At 46.6% G+C, this 20481-nt stretch overlaps 1 protein-coding gene across 1 annotated transcript in view; it reads left to right on the forward strand.

The window, feature by feature from the left end:
• The window catches only part of LOC142765245 (uncharacterized), a 347073-nt gene that overhangs the window by 111479 nt on the left and 215113 nt on the right, over positions 1-20481 (forward strand). Inside the window, exon 2 of the mRNA XM_075865936.1 lies at positions 20156-20329. The gene's annotated coding sequence lies outside the window, so the exon portion shown is untranslated. The remainder of the gene's footprint in view (positions 1-20155; positions 20330-20481) is intronic.

Raw genomic sequence — 20481 nt, forward strand, 5'->3', positions numbered from 1 at the left:
AGTAATGTTTTTTAATAAGACGTCACTCCCGTCCGGCGCAGGAGCCACTTCTGTGTGGGGCGGGCCAACGTGTCTGGCTGCTGCGCCACGTGACGCCAGAGACGCTGCTTAATTTTAAGTACGCTCCGGGCTACAATATTGGTTTATACATTTTGTAGATGATGTGCGTATCTGCACAAATCTATTCGACAGGCTATCTTGCTTTCAAAATTTTGTTTCAGTACTCCTTTTAAGGGAAAGAAAAGGGGAGGGAGCATGGGCTGATAAAGAGCGGCCTCACAAAGAAAGAAGACTCACGCACTGCACTCTAACCCTCCCCCCCCCCGCACCTCTTTGCGTCTTCTAAGATTATAGTCTTTGAAAAAGGAAACAAAGAAATAAGTGAACGTCCTATATTCATTTCGCTCCTTTTGTATTCGTTGTAGCACTTGCATCATAAGTCGCTGTGCAGTGTCCCTCGTGAGAGATGAATTAGGGCCTTTCTCGGGTATTTCATGAATCACTATATATGCCATTGTGGCCTACACAAATTTCCCACCTGACTGTTACTAAAAAAATAAAAAGCAGTACAATACGCACGAAGACTGCGAGCTCCACTTTCCCCTACTTAGCTGTTCGAAAGAAGCTCTTCCATTATTATTTCATTTATTAGTAGCCTCAAGGTCGGGAGGAATTACAGAAACAAGTGGTACATTAGATAATAAATAAAAGATTAACAGTTACTTGGAAGTAAAAAAAAACAATACAAAGTGTAAGTTATTAAGAAATAATACTTAGGAGATATACCAGCATCACTGTGAGAGTAAAAAGAAATGAAGTTTCTTGTGATGCAGTGTTAGTTATGTGAACAAACGGGTTGCGCTGAAAGAACATATATTCGATAGGTATGCTGATAGACAAAACATTTACGGAACGTTTGCCCGTCCTCTTACATCTTCATGCTGTTCTCTCAGACATTACTGTTAAAAGTACTGTATTTCAGCTAAATAAGCAACGAATGACACAGTAAATTAGCTTTTTTTAAATTGTAGTTTCGGTTTCCACCTCGCCGACGCCGACGAAAAGTGGTCGTGCGCTGCCACCGATCATTTTGCCCGGCGTGCGCCGCCGCCGGTTGAAACCGCCTCTGGGCACATTGGTAGCTCTGGCTGCCCGAGAGCTGCCAGAGGTCTGAAAATCGAAGAGCCCCACTTTTCCTTCTTCAAAAAGTACAATGCCATTTTGAGTCGCAGAAGCTGTAGATTCTTTGTACGTTTTTTTAAAGCAAAATTACATGATTTTTACTTCGCTATATCACATTGGTACATTTATCCACGCTTAGCAGTCAGTGCACGTTCAAAGCTTTTGGTCAACGTTGGTGTGTGCGCGCAATAATAAATAGCATCAAGTTACGATTCTGGGCTCCTCTATATTATGAATAGCTTAATTTCTTGGGATATGCACAATAATAAAGCAAAACGTTTTCTATTGAACAAAATCTCTCGAGATTTTGTTTACCCTTGTAAAAGACAAGTTAAGTGCTCAAAATGTTGTCTCCAGCACCCACCCCCTGTTGTTAACATATTTTTGATGGCTCCGCACTGTGTAATTTTTACTATTAATTACTATTAAACCTCTATCTAGCGAAACCATCTTATGAAGTTACTAATCTAACGAAGGGTTTACATTCACCAGCAAATATGCATAGGATGTAACGTTGTCCTCAACCAAATTTAGAAGTTTTTCCCTAAAATGGTTCAGTAAAACAGCAGCGATTTTCTTCAATTTTGGCTGCAACAGATTTCAGCATGGGCTCTGACACTAACACATTGAAACATTCATGTGCCCTAACTTTAATTTTAAGGAGCTGCATGCCGTACCCCTGTGTAGCAAAACAATGGATACAGCCTTTGGTAGTGTTCTCACGTTCCATATGGGAGCAGAGGTGGTGGTGGTTGCTTTTGTGACTTCATGGCTTATGCGACAGAAGGCACTGATCACTCCTAGTCTTTCTGTAGCCTGGAATGCTCGCACGCCCACTGCATTGATTCTCATTGTCATCGCATACCGGTAGCTTGGCCCAGCCTCGTGGCCGGCGTCACTAAGAGACAGTGTCCCTCCTCTATGTCAAATTTGCCCTTGCGGATTTTTATCCACTTTCATCCACTCTCACATACATACTGCATTGAATCTTGGGGATGGACTTATAAGACTTACTTAGAACCTATTCGAATATTACAGAAACAATATCTAAAAACAATAACATACTCTAAGCATGATCATCCGAGTAAAACATTGTTTAACAACATGCAAATTTTACCTTTTGATGCATTGCGTAAAGCAAAGACAGCCTGCTGCGTAAATAATATCATACGGCACAACAACCCTTTCGATGCATCCTTGTTCTACACTACTTCTCGGCCCACTAGAAATGCTGCGTGTGGTTACTTCAATCTGCCCCCCACAAACAACGCGTACGAAGAGCGTCAGTTGTCGTTTATAGGAGCAAAAATATGGAACAGCTTGCCGCCTGAAATAAAGAAAGCCCAAAATTTTAACACGTCTATAAAAAATTTTATCTAAGCTTCAATGATGCGAGCTAACTTTGCGATTTTTTGTTTCCTGGCATGTCGCGTTGCAGTCACAGAAACATCATACGAGCTGGATGGTTATTTGGTGTGTGCAATTTTTAAAATGCGTGCCGCTGTTCTGGATTGTGAATATTGTTGTGGCCTAGCAACGAATGTTGTATTTGTATTGCATTTGGGAATACAAATACTGGTATTGTTGGCTAAATATGTCTCTGAGTTGTCTTGTTTATGTTATTATGTACACCTTAGTGATTCTCTTGCGTTGGTACACCTTTTGACACTACCACGATTATAGATTTTATTATCGTTTGGCACGAAGATCGCATGCTAAAAATTCTTGTAGTAGTACTGTAGAACACCCTGTGTTCTTGAGTGTGTTTCTTTTTTATGTAACAGTAAGCCTGCATCACTGCATACACTTTCTTTTTGGACCCAGGACTAGCCATTGGCTACGGGTCCAAGCAGTCTGATGATCTTTTGTATTGTATGATTCAGCAAATAAAAAAACACAAAGGTCGGGCTGGAAGTACCTCCTTGCTATTCTAGTCAGCCTATGTTCTTGTACAAGCCACAAATATATGGCTGTTTTGCAAGATGAAATACTGAGGGAAGGGGTCCAGAGAAGCTCAAAGTTTCGACAATTTATTCATCATATCCTGCATCGAAAATTATAGGCACACACGTGTGGAGTAAGCTAAGCTCACAATGAGAGCATACTAGTTATTCGAAATCTGTGAACTTGCTCTCTACCTACTAGAAAGACAATGAAGTATCACTGATACCTAATGAACCTCGTGATTTTATACGGAATGCCTCCACCTCTTTTAAAGTAGTTGTGTGCCTGCTCCTGCCGATAACCTAAAGATTATTCAGGCACGGCTCACACTTATGAGAATCGCGATGCGTCAGCAAACCTGCCCCATCTCTATCTTCAAACGAAAGCTCATGTTTCTGTGCATGCTCATTCACGTATACTCTTGCTAGGCCAACATTTTTTTCTTTGTGTAGCAAGGGCCGTTTGGTGGCCAAAGAGCACCAGTTATTGGGACAAGAGATGCGAACAATGATTGTGGTTAGCAGCTGTATAAGGGCATTAAAATTCCTTGCCCTATATTCCTTGCGGGTAAAAATATAGAAGTAATAAAAACATGACCATGCCGTGAAAAGTGTGTGGTGTTAATGGATGATGAAAGTTTGTGATAAAAAAACCATGGTGTACATGTATGGCATAAGCACTAGTGCCTCGATTGTTCACACCCTTGCGTCCAAGGGCCGTCAGGCAAGTGCTTTGTTGAGTGCAGCCACCGCAGCGGAGACCTCTCTGGAGAGGTCGTGGTACAGAATGCCCGGGTATATGATATGAAAAGTACGAACTTCTCTCAAAAAAGCTAGCAATGATTTATGTGTGAAAAGTGGTTCCCTACCAACAAAAACTGCAAGATGAAGTGGTATCTGTTGTCGGTATGGTAATGTAAAGTGTTGTCTTTTTAGCGTGTCTAATTCTTTACTCTGGATCAGAATGATAAGAACAGTGAGCGCTTCTCAACATCTATCACATAAAGATGGATCACCACTAGACAAAAGAAATGAATGTGTAGTGTATGTACGTCCTGTTCTTAACCTTGTAAGTAATACTTGTGTGTGGCATGGTTTTGATACTGGTGGCCAATGACAAGTTGCGGCTTGGTGACATGCAATTTATTACCTGTGTGTGTGTCCCATGTGCTCTGCCAATAACCCCTGAGCTTTCGTTTTAGAAAAGGTTTCAAGTAGAGTGCAGGAATTGGTATCAATGTATTGGTAGCAGTTTTGTTGGCGGATCCAGCTAGCTGGTCTACCAGAACGTGGCCTTGTATTTCGTGGTGTCCTGGCACCCAACAGACTACAACGTGCTGCTTGGATGAGTAGACTGTGCATAAGAGAGAATAAAGCGAGACAAAGAAAAGGTTTCTGTGCTTTTTAAGAGTCTTCTGAGCTTTTACTGCGCTTAGGGAATCTGTATTTATTATTGCCTTCTGTAGTTTTATTTTTGTAATGTGTTTAATAACCGCAAGTATATCGCATAAGCTTCGCCGGTGAACATACTTGTATCAGAGTGCAGGACGCTGGCTTCTGAAAAGGATGCGCCGACGGCTGCGTACGAGACAGAAGTGTTGGACTTTAAAGCATCCGTAAATAACTCAGGACATGTGTAGTTATGTTGCAGTTCTAGGAAGTATGTCTGAATATGTGCAATTGGCGCGTGCTTCGTAACCTCTAAGAAATACACGTCGCAATCTATCACCTGCCACTGCCACGGTGGCAGGCATACTGCGGGAGCCATCAAACGGTGTTCAAGTGGCACACCGCTTTCCTTCGCTAGGCCCCTAACATAGAGTGAGCAGGGCTGTCTCAGAGAAGGCCGTTTTTGAAACACAGCAGAACTTGACATGTCAATAATTGTCAAATGTGAAGGGTGTTCCTTGTCTGCGTTTACATTAAGATAATATTTAAAAGACATGTAACATCTCTGTAGGTGGAGCGACCATTCGTTCGATTCCACGTACAGGCTTTCAACGGGGCCGTGCGAGAAGCACCCGTATAGAGGCGGATGCGTAGCTGATGAACAGGATCAAGCATATTAAGGGCAGTAGGTGACGCAGACTTATATGCTATTGCCCCATAGTTTAGGCGGGTACGTATGAGGCTTTTATACAAATTCATTACACACTTCTTGTCACTTGCCTACGTAGTGCGTGACAACACCTTTTGAACGTTCATTGCTTTCATGGACTTGTTTCTTAAATACCATGTTTGTGTTGTGCGTGGCGAGTGACGCGTTTTCGGTGTAATTGAACTCGTTCGGCGGAGAGAATTCCTCCGATTACTTTCAGCAATGGTGTCCGAAGAAACCGTCAAGAAGTCGAGGATTTTTCGCTGAACGTAGAATGCCCCGAGAATGCTGCTAGCTCACCAGCAGCGAGCTGTGCGTCCCGTCTTTTCGTGCGCTAGTGTTTCTTCACGCTCGTGAGTCACTTTGATGGTGTTTATTATATGATATCCTTCAGCGAACTCAAAATAAAAGCCTAGTTTTTCTTGTCCGTTGCATGTAGCCCAATCACAGTGGGTATTACGGAGTACCACACGCTGCCAACACGCTCAAGCTCGACCAGTGAAGCGAAATGGTTAGAAATGAAACGCGCAATTACGACTACAGTCCACGCCTCTCTTTTATAACTTCTCCTGCACTTCAACGGAACCGTCCGAATGACGTTCTTGTTCGACGAATTTTCAACATCCGAACCTGCAATACCCCAGTGCTGTGAGTTGCACACTGAGTTAGATCATGGCTGTGACACTAGCGCTACTTAATTGGAAGTTATATGCTTGTGTTCCGCTAAAAGATCAACTCCATGGTGCTTACAGCGCAAGTAATGACGGTGGCGTATTATGTTTGCAAACCATCGCTACATTAAACAGTCGGTATGGTCCTGTGCGCCGCCATTGCGCACTACTCGCGAATGGCCCACTACTGCGGCAAACCCGTCAGGCTAGCTGGGCACAAATTATCTCGGAGTGCCGTTCAGTTTGTGATGGTGCTGACACCCTCTGTAAAGTTGTTTGCGCCACGTGACGCACATGTGTGGCCCAAAAGCCGCCTTTCGTGTTACAACCACCGGGCGATAGGTAGCGTTGTGTTCGCGTTGAGCACCACTATCATCATCATGATTGTTACAGTGGTAGCGCCGGCGGTGATCCCTGGCGGATGGAGCCTTGGTGGCGGGCGAGAGTTGAGCGAGTCTCTTCTGCGCGTGGCGGTTGCCGCGAACGGTTGTCTCTAGCGTGGGTCCTCGGCGCGTGGCACCGCGGGCCGCGCGTCGGGGGCCCTCGTGATAAGTCAAGCGCTGGCTACGTGGCCTTGGGTGTGTTATTGTGTTTGTCATGTTATTGTGTGTTTGTCGTGTTATTGTGTTTGTCATGTTATTGCGTGTTTGTCGGGTTGCTGTGTTTTTCATGGAGTGTATGGTAATATTATGTTCGGATGTCTTAGTGGGTTGATCACGATGTATTGATTCGGGTGACGATATCGTAGTTCAAAGAAGGAAGGAAGTATGTTTATTTACAGAAAGGCAGAGAGGTCGGCCTGAGCGATAGCTTGCTCTAGCCTGCTACTCTACACTGGGGGAAGGGAAAGGGGAAAAGAAAGATTAATGGATGACGATGGTGAGATAGAGAGGTGAGTATGTAGTGTTCTTTCTAGCTGAGACACATTTTATAGCCACGCACATAGTCCAGTTGTTTCTAAAAAGGTAATAACTGCTCTTGTGACCGCAGTTGCACTGTTGGTGTCTGGCCAAGGGCCCAACATGGTCTCATCAGTTAATGACCTACTGCGATATTGTTCAGTAGAAGAAATCAGTGTTTGTCGTTCACGTGCGTATGCTGGGCAGACACAAAATATGTGCTCAAGTGTTTCTGGCACATCACAGTGTTCACAATTAGGACCGGTGTCACTGCGACTTATATGTGCGTAACGTCTGGTGTACGCTACACCAAGACGAATGCGGTGGATCATACTTCTGAGTTGCCATTTCGATTTAGGAGGCATGCGGAACCTCATTTCCGGGTCCCATTTGTGAAGTCGCTGGTGTCGTCGTTCCGGTTTGGTCCAGTGCTGAAGTGTGTAGCTGTGCATCACGCAGCGAAGCAGGGCGTTCGTGTCAGCTCGTGAAAACGCAATGCGTACTTCAGGGGCCCTGCTTAAGGCATTTTTAGCTTGAGCGTCTGCCTCTTCGTTTCCCATCACGCCGCAATGAGCGGGAATCCACTGGAAAGTTATAAGATGGCCATTTGTTGAAGCAACCTGAACAAGTTCTGTGATTTCTATTGCCAAGCTGTAATATGGACTTTGCTTCATGATGCAATTAATGGTTTGCAAAGTGGGTTTGGCATCACAGAAAATCGTCCAGACTCGAGGTCGCTCGCCGGAAATAAACCTCATTGCCTCTCGGATAGCGACAAGCTCTGCGGAAGTTGATGTGGTTTTATGGTCCACTTTGAATCGTCGAGCGACATCCATGTCTGGGATGACAAAGGCTGCGGCGGAAGTGTTTAGCGTGGTGGATCCGTCGGTGTACACGTGCAGAGAATCACTGTACGTTGTATAAATGTGATACAGGGTCAGTTGTGTGAGGCCAACAGAAGAAATGATCGACTTCTTCGTAATTCCGGGTATCGTAAAAGAGATAGGTGGTTTAAGCAGAACCCATGGAGGCACTGCAGGGGCATTCGGCGGAGAAAACCTTGATATTTCAAAAGCAGTTAAATAAATGTATATGTTGTTTCGTTTGTACCGACCGTGTTAACTGTGTCCGTTCACTCCAAGAGCGTGGCATGGCCCTCGCTCGCCAATTCGATACCCCACAAGTTCATACGTGAATTCGAGTTCGCGCAGTTTGCTGTAGCATGCGCAAGATTACGCAAGGCGTCGTTGATGCGCAGTCGATCAGCTGACACCATCACCCTTCGCACTACGAAAAGAAATGAGGTAGCGAACATTTAGCAGTGTATCGTTTGAAAAAGTATTTTGGTCCGATATACCTTCATTCGACGATCAAGAGTTCATCCGGTGAAAGCGGCACGGGGCGTACGTCCGCGCGTTTTATCTTTACCCGTGCGAGTTCACCAGTAAACACCCTCCAGCAGCCATCTTGGATAGAAAGGCACGCGCACATCGAGGTACCCTAATCTTGGATTGCAAGGCGCGCCACCTATAGCCCGTCGGCATTGCGAATATCAACCCAACCACAGCGACCACGTGCCAGGCTCATCGTGTTTGGCCACTTATAGTAAAAGGCTACGGGAAAAACATTACGACAAATCCGAACATCAGTGATCCATAAGTTGCCCTTGTTCGGGCAGCTTGTTTGTCATCCGTGAAGACAGGCGCCCACATCGATCGTTACGCGCTGCATGCACTGGGAGAACACGTATATGTTTGTCATGAGATGCATGTAATAATATTACACGCGACGCTTAGTATGCATTACCTCACAGCTTTCCACATGCATACAATTATGTTGATGGCGGCCTCCTCAACAGTATATATTGTATCATTGAATGATTTTTAAATGACTAGAACAGCTCACATAGAATTCAGTTTTTAAATGTGAAGCACTTTTTGAGGAACGAAAAGTATTTTGAGTATTTCTATCTACTTATTTTAGCTTCCCACTGACCTCGAGTCCACTATTTTATTCGTCGCCGCTTTGGAAGCTGCCTCTATCGCTCCAAGTTGCCATAAGCAAGGCTGATCAGAGAGAGAGAGAAATAAAGATGCAAGGAAAGGCAGGGAGGTTAACCAGACGCACATCCGGTTTGCTACCCTGCACTGGGGAAGGAATAAAGGGGAGAAAAGAGGTTGCAGAAAGATGAGAAGGTACACACAATCACGAGCACACTCGGGGAGCACACACAGTCTACAGGCGGTCGCTCAGGTTTGTTGACTTTAGGTAAAGTAGCAGTGCTTTAGTTGCTTTCTGCGCAACTGAGGCAGATGCCCAAGGTCCTAGTATCTTCTGCACACAAAATGGTCCGGGGTCAAGTTGATTCAAAACCATCCGGAGCTGACATCGCTCCGTGTTCGATGGTCTCTTCAGCTCCGCAGTAGTCGCATGTAGGAGTGTCTGCCATACCAATGCGAAAGGACTACACCTTTGTAAATGCAACACCCAACCAAAAGTGGCATAAGAGTGTCGCATCGAAGGCTGATCAAATTTACTGAAGATTAAAGCGGAAACCTTTCTTGGCGCTTTCAGTACGACAAAACTAAAATATATAGAATGATTAGTCGCAATCGTGTGCTCACAGCATGCTTCGACAGAGCGGCGGGAATGGTAATCCTTTTTGATGAAAGAAAATGATTTTCCTGACACTGCAAATGCTTTGACCAGTTCATAAAAAGTTCGTTCCCATTTATAACTGCAGCGGCCAGTCACAGCAGAATAAAAACATGAACAAGTGATGTAATATATCGGGTCCCAGTTCAGCAGCGCTAGCCTGCTCTGCAGTGCTACTGCACAGGGCGGAAAGCGTCGCAAGTAGCTGTCATGGAAAATCGTCAGTGCTGAAATGTTTGAGACTTATCACTACATTGTACCTCTGCCTCGTAATGTTTTCTTTTCTCGTAACACTATAATTCACTGATTACAGTGGTGACGGAAAATTTTTTCTTAGTTGTTTTTCCTCAGAGTGCAGCCGACAGTGACCACTACCGAAAGTTGGGGCTCAGCCCCACTCCCGATTTTTCTGTGTGTGTGTGTGGGGGGGGGGGGTTGCGTTTCCATTGCGCCCCAGGCTGGTATGCCTATCGACGTGGTATAAAAAAGCGAGTGGTGACACCACTGGAGTGCACTGCACATGGGTGGCGGGCAAGAAATATTTTTCGGAGAACCAAAGCCAGTTATCAGAGTAGAGGGCCGAATTTGTAGTGTTTGGGTGATATTTGCTTTTCAAATAGGAGCAGACGTAGTATGCAATAGTAGAACTATTATGATGCGGCAATATTCGCACTTCTAAAATACCGTAAAGAGTACGCGTGTTTGTTCTGCCGGGCCTTGGTCGTGCTTGTAGCTAAGTAGATGGCACTAATATATACTTTTTAGACTGCTGAGACATGTGATGGCGCTTTAGTCACGCAACAGAAGCTCAAAGCACATAATATAAATGTGAAATGTGTCCGTGCGATAAAGGTGAAAACAAGCCAAACCTGTCTGCTGCGCCTAACCCAGGCGTCGGTGAGGTGCCCCTTAGGTTGTGTGAAATATTTAAACATGCTTGCTGTATAGTTAGCCTGGAATGCGTTTTTGCCTCCCGCCTCGACGAAGCCGTGGATCGTGGACACAGCTGTGTGCTGCCACGCTAGTATATAAATAAATGCGTTAGCGCAGATATTCTGACATGTGCAATCATGCATGTTACACGAACATATATACCGTGCACCGGCTTTACATGTTTTTCCTGCGCTCCTAGTTAACAGTAGCACATACTCACCCTCCCTTCCTCCCATTGGGATCCTCTTAACTTATAAATACATAGAGATTGCACATTGATCTCGTTTATGTGGAAGATCTATTTTTTGCAGGCACAATAACGACAGGGCACTAAAATACGTGTTCATATTTTTGCTGGCCACTAAAATTATGTGGAAATAAATTTCAAGGCCCCGCTTCCTTAGCAGTTGTAAAGGCTGTTTTACAACTGGTGCAATGTACATTTGTGTGCACTGTCCTGTGCATACAACTTGTTTCACCTTAGCTAAACTCTTCATGTAACTCTTTTGGTGCTTAGATGTGTGATATACCCCATTTTTTATATCTACACACTCAGCCAATCTTCTCAGCATCCTGCTGGACTGCTGCTGAGCGTAGCCAACAAGACAGCCAAAGAACAAGACTTCTGCATTGATGTGCCATGCAAATGTATTGTTTCTGCAGAAATTATTGCAGCATATCTCAATTTTTGTGCAGAAATAATTTGTATCGCGATTTAGCTGTGCTATAGTCAGGTATACGGTAGAAAACAGCGCTGAAGGCGGGACGAAGAAAACACAAAACATGGCGCTTCCTTTATTCGCCAGGTTTTCTAGCGCTGTTTTCTCTTCGTGGTGGGTACCGCCTTTTGCACGTTTGTGCACCCGTACGCGACGAATTGTGCAGGCACAATGCCCGTAAAACAGAAAGAACGATGGCCTCATGCGATGCCTCAGAGTACCGAAATGCCAAAGCCAGATGGGAGTCGTCTGCTACCTTTCCATCCACTTAGGGGACGCTCGCGAGAGGCACCTTTGAGCACGCGCAGTAGCTTTTTTGCAAGCTATCCATTCAGACAGTGATGGGACGAGTGTCGATTACGCAATCGCGACCTGCTTTTGAAGGCGAAGCTGAAGTGTCCTCCAATTTTCAAGATCATAAAAGGGACGAAACCATTTGATAACACTATTATGCAACGCCAGCTCAACAAGGCAAACCGAGGCAGCTGCCGGCATCATCATGTGTCTTTAATCAGTGGCCACGAGTATTGACGTTAAAAGCATGACAAGTCAATTATAAATATTGCAAGAAGGCGCGAGGAAACATGTACAGCAAGAGAGGAAAATATATCCGCAACAGTTGTACTAATACTGTCACCAGTATATCGAATTATGTATTGTCGGCATGCCTTAGAAACAACAGGAATAGCCAGGTAGACTCTCGAAAGAGTGCACTTTGAGTGATTGTTCTGCGGTACGTGAATAGCGTTATTATAACTACAGTACACAATGCAATATTTTCTCGGGAATAATTACATTCAAACAGCGTTATGCAGGCGTGAAGCGGCATTTAAATTCACATGTACCAGTGACTCTCACAATTTAGCACGTGGTCATGCACACAGAGTAGACAAGCATGGTTCGACTGGCTGTTCAAAAAGTCTAAATAAGAGCGCGAGAGTATAAGCTTTGTCCCACAAGAATCTTGAGGTTACGTGTTCGATATCATATGAACGGCGTCGCTGTAATGCATGACGACGGCGTCAGGGCGACGCTATCGCGGAAAGCGTTGGTGGCTTCGCCTAGCGGCGATGCCAGTCCACATTCCACGAGTCGGGCAGGACAACGGCACAGGAGGAGCGCCGGCCCAGCGGGAAGCGGACCATGCCCGCGGAGTCCACGCTGCAGCCGAATACGTGCGCAAACTCCACCAGGTGGCGCAGCGGCAGGTTGACGCGGTAAGCGGCGGGCAACAAGCGTCCCTCGAGCTCCACGTAAACGTCGTCGCTGGACTCGCAGTTGTCCAGAGCGTAATACATCAGGAAGAGACGCTCGGAGGACACATCCGGGAGCTTGGCGTAGCGGGTATCACCGACACGAGAGCGCTCAATCGCCAACAGTTCCTGTTATGGGGTCAGAGTAAAAAAACAGACAGGCCAGGCGTTACATTACGCAATTGCAGGGAAGAAGTGTATATTTGAGTGCTTGTTTTCTTTGTTAGATACGATAATAATGATAACTAAAAACAACGATGCCAAGTATAAGTAATGTTAAGAAGTAATTGCAATGTAAGTTTAAAGAAAAGTGGACGACAATATTACTTGACATGGGCAGGAAAAGAGCGTGTGACCTGCGAATAACGCGTCCGATGCTCTACCAGATAGCTCAGTTCGGTAATCACGTTATTCAAAGGTTGCAGATTTGGTGCCTGCCCTTAGCAAGATATCTTTTCGTCTGCTTTTCTTTCGTCACATTTACATTACATTTGCCATTAAAAACATCCGCTTTACTTTCATTGGCAGTGTTGTCTGTTAGTTCTAGTTAATCTCGATTAGGTTTATTTCTAGCTAATGTTAACTTCCCATCTCGAAACGATGTGTAAAGTGAAGATATTAAAGTGGCATTGTTACTTGGGGAAGGTTCTAGAAATGACTGTGTCACGAGTAAACATTATCTAGCTTAAATACATTTCTTTCTGTAGACTTGTTCGCAAGCCCTGACGAAGACTGGTTCACCGACAACCGCGCGCGCGCGCGCGCGCACACACACACACACACACACACACACACACACACACACACACACACACACACACACACACACACACACACACACACACACACACACACACACACACACACACACACACACACACACACACACACACACACACACACACACACACACACACACACACACACACACACACACACGCACGCACGCACACGCACGCACACGCACACGCACACGCACACACACACCATATATATATTCTTACGTAAGGTAGGGTAACTTAGAAGCTTTTTATGGGCACTGAGTCCGCGATCACAGTAGAAGCAGCGTTGTCTTCCTTCTCTACCCACGCTTTTCTTGTTTTCCTGGTTGTGACACCTCGTATCATTCCTCCTGTCTCCGACGAAGCCCTCTGGGTGAGTCATTCTTGTATCCTTCGTGTAAACGGTTTCAGGCGGAGCAAAATGCGTCACCTCTGTGTTGCATGTACGTCGGCCACTAGTGGTGACACGTGCATTTCATAGTTGACCTCGCTGATACGGTGGAGTATCACGAATGGACAAGCGTAGTGTGCCAGTAGCTTTTGGCTCAATCCACGTCTGCGTATTGGGGTCCACACCCACACTAGATCACCGGGTGCATAGGTTACAAGCCCGTGTTGACTGTCGTAGCGAGTTTTGGTTGGAGGACTCTTGCGCTGCCAGTGTTCGTAAGCAGGCAAGTCGACGTGTCGATTCCGCACGACACAAAGTTTCCGCAATTGTTAAATCGTCATGGACGACAAAAGGAAAGATAGTGTCCAGCGTATGTCGAGGCGAGTGAACGTGGAGCAGATAGAAAGGTCTCTAGCCTGTCGTTTCGTGTTTCGCCGTGTTGAAGGCGTACGTGACGAATGGTAATACTTCATCCTAGTTGTTGTGGTCTGAGGTGACGTACATTGACAACACGTTGATGAACATTCGGCTTGTGCGCTGGGTCATCCGTTAGGTTGTGGATGATACGTAGTTGAGTGTCGGAACTTGGAGACACACAAACGAAGCAATGATTCCACAATATTAGCGGTAAACTGTCGTAAATGGTCACTTATTATCACGGGAGGTGGCCCGTGTCAAAGGATGACTGAATGCAACAGGAACTCCGAAACCTAGACTGCCGTGGCGGAGTATAAGGCAGCCGTCTCGCAGTACCCTGTCAGATAGTCGGCGCATACAATTATCCACCGATTACCTTTTGAGGAGCATAGAAATAGTTTCATCACATCAATGCCGACCTTTTGAAAAGGAGAACCGGGAGTGCGGCAGCTTGGGCTGGTTGGTATGGCATGACGATAGTTATAGCGCGAGAACAAAACGACGACACAGAGACAAGAGGGAAACGAGAACAAAACGACGACACAAAGACATGAGGGAAACGAAAGACACGAGCGCTCGTGTCTTTCGTGTTCCTCTTGTCTCTGTGTCATCGTTTTGTTCTCGCGCTACAACTACTGGGAACCGGGAGGCTTTACGGGTTGCAGATGACCGACTGGACCTGAGGTGAGCCGCTCGTGGCTCTGACACGGCTTACAGCTGGCCACGTTGTTTTGAATTGTCTTGCTGATTTTCGGCGAATAGAACCACTCTCGTGCGACTAAGTGTTCGTACGGTTCTTAGATGGCCAGAGGTGGTGTTATCTTGCTTGAGGCGCAGAACAGACGTTCGGAGAGATGCAGGCACAACCAGCAGAAAGTGGGCGCCGGTCCTGAACAAGTTTCTCTGGTAAAGAAGATCCTTTCGGACGCACAATCGGCCTTCGCTTATTGACTTGCTTGCTCCAGGGAAGAGAGCTTTCAAGCTTGGGTCATTACGCTGCTCAGCGGCGAAAGTCACGGCATGAGGAAAGCCAGACGACAAAGAAGTGATAAGGTGGTCAATGTTATCGGCTTCACAATCTGTAGTTGGTAGCGGAATCCTGCAGAGGCATTCTGCATAAGCGTGTAGATGTCTAGTCTTGTATGAAATGGTGAAGACATTCTTGCAAGCAAATGGCCCATCGTGCGAAGCGGCCGGATGGGTCACGAAGGTCGACCAGACAACACAGGGAATGGTGATCTGTGACGATAGTCAACGGCCGACCATGGATGTATGAGTGAAACCTTTGCACGGCAAAGACTACCACTAGGCATTCCTGTTCGGTCATTGTGTAGTTGCCTTCAGGCTTGCTTAAAGAACGACTTGCGTACGCCACGACGTGTTCCTTCTTACCAGAACGATGAACGAGTACGGCGCCGATACCGATACCACTTGCGCCTGTAGGAATTTCCGTGGGCGACGAAGGATTGAAGTACCGAAGTATTGGCTGCGAAGTTAACTAACACTTCAGCCGGTGAAAAGCGGCATTACACTCCGAGGTCCACTGAAACGGGCTGATTTTGCGTAGAAGGCTCGTCAGGGGGTGAACGACATCCGGAAACCTGTATACAAACCAGTGGAAATACGAGCAGAGCCCTATGAAGCTACGCAGTTGTTTCACAGATTTAGGACGCTCAAATGATTTAACGGCCGCTGTATTTTGTGGGTCAGGTCTAATTCCATCTTTGTCGACGAGATGTCCCAACACCAATGTCTGTCGCTCGCCAAAGTGGCACTTTTTTGAATTCCATACAAGACCAGCTTTTTCAATGCAGTTGAGCACGAGGTCTAGTTGTGTGTTGTGCTCCTCAAACGTACGTCGAAAAGTTATGACACCGTCAAGGTAACACATGCATATATGCCATTTTAAACCATGCAATATAGAGTCCATAAATCTTTCGAATGTCGCAGGAGCATTACATAATCCGAATGTCATAACGCTGAACTCGTAAAGTCCGTCGGTCGTAATGAATGCCGTTTTTTCCTTGTTAGCTGCGTGCATCGGAATTCGCCAGTAACCTGACCTCAGGTCAACGGATGAAAAGTAGGACGCGGGATGCAGGTAGTCTAGAGCGTCATCGATGCACGGCAGTGGATAGACGTCTTTCTTGGTAACAGAATTCAGTCGGTGGTAGTCAACGCAAAATCTCCACGTACCATCATTCTTCCTCACTAGAATGACGGGAGCAGCCCACGGACTTGCCGATTCCTGTTTTATTCCCTTTTTTAGCATTTCTTGGACTTGCTCGTCGATGATCTTGCGCTCCGATGGTGCCACTCGGTAAGGTTTCTGCTTAATGAGACGCGCCGACTCGGTGTGAATCTGATGATGTCTCCGCGGTGCTGGAATTAAGGGCCTTTGGCTGCTTTTAGAAAAATTGATCTCTCGAGTGCTTCGATAGAACGTCGAGCAGTGTATGACGTTCGCTTTGGTCAAGTGACTTGCTGACCATTTGTAGCGATTGCGCATCCTCTGAACCTTGTGAGCCTAGATGTTCACTTTGGCTTGTAGCATCAACAAGCGCAACCAGCGTCGTAGATGATTCGGGTCTAAATACTGCAAGTTTCATGCCGCCTTGCGAAACTGCAAGCTCCATGGAACTGTTCATTGTTCACACACCTGCCCATCCATCAACGACTGACACTATACAATGGGGAATGAGGATGTTCTTTTTCAGGCATGCCGAAGGAAATGGTTTGAGCGTGGCGTCAAACGTGTCACAGTTGTTACTGGAACATGTCACGAGAACACACACACAGCAGAAAGTACAGGAACAACTCTGTCCATGGAAACGAAAAAGATGCATTCATCCGGACAGGAATTTTCCAAGAGCGCCGTTGGGAATGTACCGTGTATGGTAAGGTGCCCACTTCTGCAGTCTACAGTTGCCCCAAACTCACACAAGAAGTAGATATCCAAGATAACGTCATGTGTAGACCGCGGAGTAACCACAAACTCTGTGCAAAACACCTTGCCACACAGCGAGACGTCCACAGTACAATATCCCACCGTAGTCTCGCTCGCTGGATCCCGTGCTGACCGGTTGTGTTTTCGTGATCTCCGACGACAGTGCAGCTCTGGCCGACTGGTTTCGTCCTATGCCACCTCCTGCCGCCGGTCCCCTACAACAACGTCAGCGCAGCTCTGGACGACTGGAATAGCCCTACGCTATCTCCTGTCGCCGACAAGAGCTCTCGCAAGTGGAGCCCCGTATTCGGACTCGTGTGACCGTGTTTCCATCTTACCCATCTCTCTTATCTCTCGTACGTCGTCGCTCGCTGTTATAGCGCATCTCTCTCTCTCTCTCTCTACCTTTAATCCTATCCCTTTAAACCCTCCTTACCGCCATCGCTTGTAAGCTACTGTTGAGGTGTCGCACGCTGATGCAGACAGTTACGGGGCTCACTTTTCTCTTCTTTTCCCTTTTATAACCACAATATCTCAATCTCTCTCTCCCACCGGACACGACGCGTCACCACTTAGACCACGAAATGTCACCCCATGGTTCAGGCAAAACACCACTTTAGGTCCTAGCAGGTTCTTAAAATTTACACTCATCACTGAGATTGTCGCGCCTGTGTCCACAAGTGGATACTAGCCAGTTCATCGACAACTACATGAACTTTGTTCTTCAACATAAACGCTGACGGGGGTATATCTGTAGATAACACCTGTGATCTCGTGGCCTCACCCTCCTGGCCGCACCGACTAGTTTTCTGGCGGCGGTGTCCGTGCGCGTCGCCGTGGCGACGGCGATCGTGGAGCACGTGCAGCTGGTGGTGGCGTCAAACTTCGATCAAAGGCTGGCGAGGAGTAGCGTGACCCGGTAGGTGCGCGTGGTTTCCGTGACGTGAAGAGCGGATGGTCGGTCGAAAGGTTGGTGAGACATATACCAAGACTGTCGCTGATATGGGCAGTGGTCACAAAAAAGTGCGATATGACCCGGGACGTCACAGTTGTAGCACACCGGAATCGGTCAAGGGGCACGGGCCTGCTCAGAGTTACGACTCCTCTCGGAAGGCATGGGATAGTGGTGCCGCCCTTCAGGGGCACCGTAGGCAGGTGATGTTGGGTAAACAGGCGGGTGAAAACTTCGTTCGTAGTTTGGAGGTGGTTGACGTGGGAATCCAGCCTGCCGTGTGCCTTGATATTTATAAGCGTCTGCTGCGTTGATCGATGGTTGACCTGTTGGAAGAGAAACAAGAGTACGCCCACGTTCTGATTCGCTTGCGTACGCATCCTGAAAATCGCTGAAGCGGGCGATGATAGGTCTGCTGACATCGAAGCAGCTCTTCCCTACGATCTGCCGTATCGTCAAAGCAAGATTGTTAGGCGGCACTGCTTCAACACTAGCCACAGCGGGGACGTTGGACAGGCGGCTGAATTTCGAAGAAATTCGTCGCATCTTGAGGGATTCAAAGGTACGACAGTGTTTCATCACGTCGGACACTGAGTTCAAGCAGTCTTTCCAATTAAGAAATTGTACACGTCTTCGGCTATACACTTGAGAACGTGTCCAACCTTGTCTTCTTCAAACATCCTTGGATTCACAATCTTGCACAGCTTCAAGATTTCTTCGATGTACGTCGTACATATTTCTCCTGAAAGCTGTGCCCTGTGCCACGATGTCTGCTGCGCGCGTTTCTTCTTTGCGTCAGAATTACCGAAGCACTTCTGCTCTTCAATAAAACGTTCCGAAGTCGTCAACATGTCCTCGTGGTCCTCGTACTACATGAGGGTGGTGTCAGTTAACGAGAATGCAACATGATCGAGCTGTTTGTTCTGTCCCAGCCATTGCTTCTGCTCACCCGCTTGTAGTTTTTGAGCCAGACCTCGACGTGTTCTTCTGAGGTCCCGCCGAAGTTTGGTGGCAGTCTGTAGTATGGCACGGAACCCATCATAGTTGGCCTCGAAGCGTTGGATGGCTTCTCTTGGGTAATTACGATCGGCAAAGGTGGGAGTCCAGCGAGGTGGCGGCTGCGACGAAGTCCTGGTAGTGAAGCTCCGGTCTTTGGGTTCGTCCTACCCAGCACCTCCACCAAGCTGTTACGTAAGGTAAGGTAACTTAAGGGGGGTTTTTAATGAGTGCTGAGTCCGCAATCACAGTAGAAGCAGCGTCGTCTTCCTTCTCTACCGGCGCTTCCCTTGTTTTCCTGGTTGTGACACTTCGTATCAATATATATACATGTGAGATCGGACATACTTTACTGTCAAGAAATAGCGGAAGTTATTCGCACAATTAGTATTGTATATTTGGAGAAAGAAAAGTGGCTGAACAGATAACTTGCCATGGGCAGGAACCGAACCTGCAACCTTCGAATAGCGCAGGTCGCAGGTTCGGTTCCTGGCCACGGCAACTTATCTTTCAACCACTACTTTTTCTCAACATTTACATTACATTGTCGTCTAATACCTTCCCCCATACTTTCCTTGGCAATATTGTTTGTAGATCTTATTAATATTGTGTCAAACTTGGAAAAACTATTTCTTAAGTAGACTTCTTAAGAACGAACGAACGAACGAACGAACGCACACACACACACACACACACACACACACACACACACACACACACACACACACACACGCACACACACACACACCCACCCACACACGTGTCTCTGTGTGTGTGTATGTGTATATTATATGCGGTTACCTAGGTGGGCATATTTTTGTACTGACTAATTGTTGATGTCTGGTCGTGAACTCTTGAGAGGCCTCCGCCATAGTGGTCAAGTGGCTAAGGTACTTGGCTGCTGACCCGCAGGTCGTGGGTTGAATTTCGGCCACGGCGGGTGCATTTTTTATGAAGGTGAAAATGCTGGAGACCCGTCTGCTCAGATTTCGGTGCACGTTGAAAAACCCCAGGTGTCAGAAATTTCCGGAGCCTTCCACTACAGCGTCTCTTATAATCATATCGTGGTTTTGGGATATTAAACCCCACATATCAATGAATCAACTCACGCATGAATCAACCGGCTCTTGAAAGGCAAGCAAGAAATCGTATATGCGTGAAATCCACTCATCTAAATTTCTAGCTTTTACTTGAAGTTTGACCGCTTGCGAGATCAGCGCAGGCAAAAGTGCGAGGCACGAGAAACGTGCATGCGGATTCTCAACTGCATGCCATATTGTGCAAACCCACTTTAAAGGCGCTGTACGCAACTTGCAGAGCCACCGTCTGCTCAAGCAGAGGGCCTCTGGTCAGCGGAGGGTCGGGGGGTGGCTTGGCATGTTGGAGGCTGTCCGGCAGCAACCCGAGGTCTTCCTCGAAGCAGTTCAGCAGAAGCTGCAGGCGTCGCTGCAGGTCATCTGAGGAACTGCGTGTAACAGCGGGTTGAGGCAGGTACTTGTGGTTTTGTGGTTACTGAGGCAGGTATATTGTGGGTTCAGGACGTTAAACAACACATATCAATCAATCAATCAATCATTCAATCAATCAATCAATCAATCAATCAATCAATTAATTAATTAATTAATTAATTAATTAATCAATCA

This window comes from Rhipicephalus microplus, chromosome 6 (assembly GCF_043290135.1).
Source record: "Rhipicephalus microplus isolate Deutch F79 chromosome 6, USDA_Rmic, whole genome shotgun sequence".
NCBI lineage: Eukaryota > Metazoa > Arthropoda > Arachnida > Ixodida > Ixodidae > Rhipicephalus > Rhipicephalus microplus.